Source organism: Cherax quadricarinatus, unplaced genomic scaffold (genome assembly GCF_038502225.1).
Source record: "Cherax quadricarinatus isolate ZL_2023a unplaced genomic scaffold, ASM3850222v1 Contig4245, whole genome shotgun sequence".
Taxonomy (NCBI): domain Eukaryota; kingdom Metazoa; phylum Arthropoda; class Malacostraca; order Decapoda; family Parastacidae; genus Cherax; species Cherax quadricarinatus.
Window position 1 is genome coordinate 26,331 of NW_027199271.1, and position 5,375 is coordinate 31,705.

Consider the following 5,375-nt stretch of genomic DNA (forward strand, 5'->3'; position numbering starts at 1 on the left):
AGATATTGTGTTTATACTTTAAAATTGTGAAAGGGAAAGCTAACATCTCCTGATCAGAATTTAATAATTCTCATATTTATAATACAGTAGGGCCCCACTTAATGGCGTTTCGCCTTATGGTGTTCTGCTAATACAGTGATTTCAAATTATGACTGAAACTTGCTATACAGCTCCCCGTCTTTCTAATAAGGTGTGCCCTACCCAGTTTGTTTACATTCTCCATGAGCACATCTCTCTATTATGTATGGAAACTTCCCAAAATTTCAAGTGCTTTAAAGATATTGCATATTTTATATGTACTCTGATAATTTTACTTATGTGTACCTGTACCTAAATATACTTACACACTGTGCTAGCATACAGGTACACATTAAAATCACTAAGTCTCTCTACTCTCGATGCCATATTAATAATACAGTAATACGTAATCTCTTAGGCACATTAAATGTCATATATTATGTTAATATAGACAGTTCCATTAATCCATCTATAACATTTTTTCAAAATTATATAATAAACACACTACATAACATATAAACATGATAAATACACCCCACAGTAGAATAAATTAACATAAATATGAGATGTGGTAGCCAGGCGAATTTTAGGATTTGTAGGACTTGTAGGACTTGCAGTAGCCAGGCGACTTGTAGCCCAACATCAAGAGAAAATGTGTACACTATAATATTACTGGGGTAACTAGAAAACTATTTCTTTCGTATGCCTTCACTCAGAACGTCATTTCTTCTAAAAATGGTGTTACATGAGAATGGGAGTGTTTCTCTTTACTTATTCTACTGTATCAACGTGGAGACAATTTGTACACAAAGTATAGTGCTTGTATTATGGAATAATGCAAATGTGTATGAACAAAAACCAGACGTGTTTGCCTGGTTTTTTAACATTATGTTTTGGTGGGGAGGGGCAGGGAGGGCTGCTTTGGCTGGCTACCATACTTCCCAAACCTGACTTCCTACAAATAAAACTCACCTCTCACCCTACAATAAGACTACAAATATTTTAAGGTAATTATTCAAAGTACTGCATATGTAATTTATCACTCTGGGGTGCTTTAATTAAACGTCGTAGTATATTACATGTGGGTGGGGTGGGGTGGGGTGAGGTTGGGTGGGGTGGGCTGACCTGGCTGGCTACCATACCTCCCAAACCTAATTTCCTACAAATAAAACTCACCTCTCACCCTACATTAAGACTACAAATATTTTAAGATAAGTAACGGGTGTACTGTGTGTGTATTTTACTTTTTATTGTTTTTAATGCCTAGTTCTATTGCTGACTTAATACAGGTCCGCCATGACAAATCCGGCATCACTGGGACCTCTAGTGTGCCGGATTACTGAGTTTGCCAGATTACAGAGTGGTTAGGTTAGAATACACTTAATAAAGTTAACCAACTTTATTTGCACAAGATAGTTCATTGAACATCGGCAAAAATCGAACATTTCTGCAGCTTTGAGATCAATTTCAAGGTACTTTTTGTCGTGAAACCAATCAAAATCACATCTATTTCTGTAATATATGTTCCATTCTATCAAATGAGACCAAAAGAACGAGAATACAATCATAAAAATCATACGAAAATATACCACTAAGAGGCGGCTAATAGCCGAGAAGTGAACTCCGTTATTTATGTTCCGATTTTTTTCATTTTTGGTGTACGTTAAGAAGCATCTTCCCATCATACACTGCCCAAGTTTCAATAAGATAGCCCAACAAACAAATGAGAATTTTTTTTTTTTTCAACAAGTCGTCCGTCTCCCACCGAGGCAGGGTGACCCAAAAAAAGAAAGAAAATCCCCAAAAAGAAAATATTTTCATCATCATTCAACACTTTCACCTCACTCACACATAATCACTGTTTTTGCAGAGGTGCTCAGAACACAACAGTTTAGAAGCATATACGTATAAAGATACACAACATATCCCTCCAAAATGCTAATATCCCGAAACCCCTCCTTTAGAGTGCAGGCATTGTACTTCCCATTTCCAGGACTCAAGTCCAGCTATATAAAAATAACCGGTTTCCCTGAATCCCTTCACTAAATATTACCCTGCTCACACTCCAACAGATCGTCAGGTCCCAAATACCATTCATCTCCATTCACTCCTATCGAACACGCTCATGCACGCCTGCTGGAAGTCCAAGCCCCTCGCCTATAAAACCTCCCTTACCCCTTCCTTCCAACCTTTTCGAGGACGACCCCTACCCTGTCTTCCTTCACCTACCGATTTAAATGCTCTCCATGTCATTCTACGTTGATCCATTCTCTCTAAATGACCAAACCATCTCAACAACCCCTCTTCAGCCTTCTCACTAATACTTTTATTAATTCCACACCTTCTCCTAATTTACCAAAAATCATATATGTCAAGCCCAAGCCAGGTACCAGAAATAAGTTACTTTGTCTGACTTTTTTGGGTTATCCTCGGTTCTCTATACATACACTGATATGTATGATAATCTATGTAATTGTATTTGTGTATACCTGAATAAACTTATTTATTTCTATTCTCTCGACTGAGTACAAGAAACTGCCCATTCACCTATTTCAACTACCCAATAAAGTGGTCAGAAATTGGCTATGTGACCAATTTCTCACAAATTTCAAAAGATGCCAATTTCAAAATAGGGTCCAGAATAAACAATACAGACATTCCTGGCACTAAAATTACATTTTCTCTGTTCATTAGTCATGGCTCCAGGCCCCTCTTATATTTCTCTTGCTTACCATAATCATAGGGTATTTTCGTATAAACATGGACTCGCTTTTCATAGGTTGACTCGCGAGTCGTAGTTCGTCCGGGACGCGTACCCACGGCGTGAGCCAGGGCGGCAGCCAGTCTGGCATTGTTTACCAGTGAGCGAAGGTCCCCTCACGTGCTCCAGCGAAATATTTCATAATATTCCATTTATTTTAGTGCTTGCAAGTACTAAATAAGCTACCATGGCTCCAAAGAAAGCTCCTAGTGCCAAGCCTGTGGTAAAGAAGGTGAGAAATACGATTGAATTTAAGAAAACCATCATTGAACAATATGAAAGTGGTACAAGTGTGGCCGAACTGTCCAGGATGTATAAGAAACCCTACACAACCTTATGTTCCATAGTGGCCAAGAAAAATGAAATAAAGGATGCTGTTGTTGCAAAGGGAGTAACTATGCTGACAAAAATGAGATCACCAGTACTGGAAGAGGTTGAGAAGTTATTATTGGTGTGGATAAATGAGAAACAATTAGCAGGAGATACTCTTATGACTTCGTTTATTTGTGAAAAGGCTAGGCAGTTGCATGAAGATTTGGTAAAGAAATTGCCTGCAAATAGTGGTGAAGTGAGTGAATTTAAGGCCAGCAAAGGCTGGTTTGAGAGATTTAAGAACCGTACTGGCATACACAGTGTGGTAAGGCATGGTGAGGCTGCCAGTTCGGACCACAAGGCGGCTGAAAAATATGTGCATGAATTCCAGGAGTACATAGAGGCTGAAGGACTGAAACCTGAACAAGTGTTCAATTGTGACGAAACAGGCCTCTTTTGGAAGAAAATGCCAAAGAGGACCTTCATTACACAAGAGGAAAAGGCAATGCCAGGACACAAGCCTATGAAAGACAGGCTGACGCTAATGTTCTGTGCTAATGCTAGTGGGGATTTCAAAGTGAAGCCATTACTAGTGTACCATTCTGAAAATCCCAGAGTGTTCAGGAAAAACAATGTTATGAAGAGTAAATTGTGTGTGTTTTGGAAATCTAATAGTAAGGCATGGGTCACGAGGGAAATTTTCGTCGAGTGGTTCAATGAAGTGTTTGGCCCTAGTGTGAAGGAGTATCTCCTGGAAAAGAAATTGGATCTCAAGTGCCTGCTAGTAATGGACAATGCACCTGCTCATCCTCCAAACTTGGATGACCTAATTTTCGAGGAGTTTGGGTTCATCACAGTAAAGTTCTTGCCCCCGAATACCACTCCTCTCCTCCAACCCATGGACCAGCAGGTTATTGCAAACTTTAAAAAACTCTACACAAAAGCAATGTTTCACAGGTGCTTGACTGTGACCACAGACACTCACTTGACCCTAAGGGAATTTTGGAGAGAACACTTCAGCATCCTCCACTGCATAACCCTTATAGGTATGGCTTGGGAGGGAGTGACTACCAGGACTTTGAACTCTGCCTGGAGAAAATTGTGGCCAGATTGTGTCGACAAGAGGGATTTTGAAGAATTTGGGACTGACCCTAATGAGCCTATGTCTGTTGTAAAATCAATTGTGGCACTGGGGAGTTCCATGGGGTTGGATGTGAGTTTGGAGGATGTGGAAGAATTGGTGGAAGACCACAATGAAGAGCTCACCACTGAGGAGCTGCAAGAGCTTCAGCAGGAAGAGCAACACATCGCAGCTCAGAATCTTGCTGCAGAGGAGGAGGAAGAGAGATGGAAGAAGGTGCCTTCTTCAGAAATTAAAGAGATTTTTACTATGTGGGGTAAGATGGAAAGCTTTATGGAGAAACATCACCCTAACAAGGTTGTTGCAAGCCAGGTTGGCAACATGTACAGTGACAAAGTCTTGGGCCATTTTAGGGAAGTGTTAAAGAGACGCCAGAAACAGAGCTCTCTCCACAGTTATTTTGTGAGACAGGACTCCAGTGACTCTCAAGGTGGTCCTAGTGGCATTAAGAAACAGAGAAGAGAAGCAACCCCAGAAAAGCAAATGGTACCTGAGGTGTTGATGGAAGGGGATTCCCCTTCCAAACTATAAACAATCCACTCTCTCTCCTCCTCCAGTCTCCCATACACTAAGAAGAATCTCCAATAAAGGTAAGTGTTATGCTGTTAATGTTTCATTCATCATTTCCCATTGTATTGTTTATGTACTACATGTATATTTCATGTTAAAATTTTTTTTTGTTTTAATACATCTGGGTGTCAGGAACGGATTAATTGTATTTACATTATTTCTTAAGGGGAAAATTGATTCGAAAATCGTAAATTTCGTTTATAGTAACGGCTCCAGGAATGGATTAATTACGAAAAACGAGGGACCACTGTATATTATATATATATATATATATATATATATATATATATTAGGTAGTAGGTTGGTAGACAGCAACCACCCAGGGAAGTACTACCGTCCTGCCAGATGACTGTGAAACAAAAACCTGTAACTGTTTTGCATGATGGTAGGATTGCTGGTTTCTTTTTCTGTCTCATAAACACGCTAGATAACAGGGATATCTTGCTACTCCTACTTACACTTTGGTCACACTTCACAGACACGCACATGCATATATATATATACATACATCTAGGTTTTTCTCCTTTTTCTAAATAGCTCTTGTTCTTTTTTATTTCTTCTATTGTCCATGGG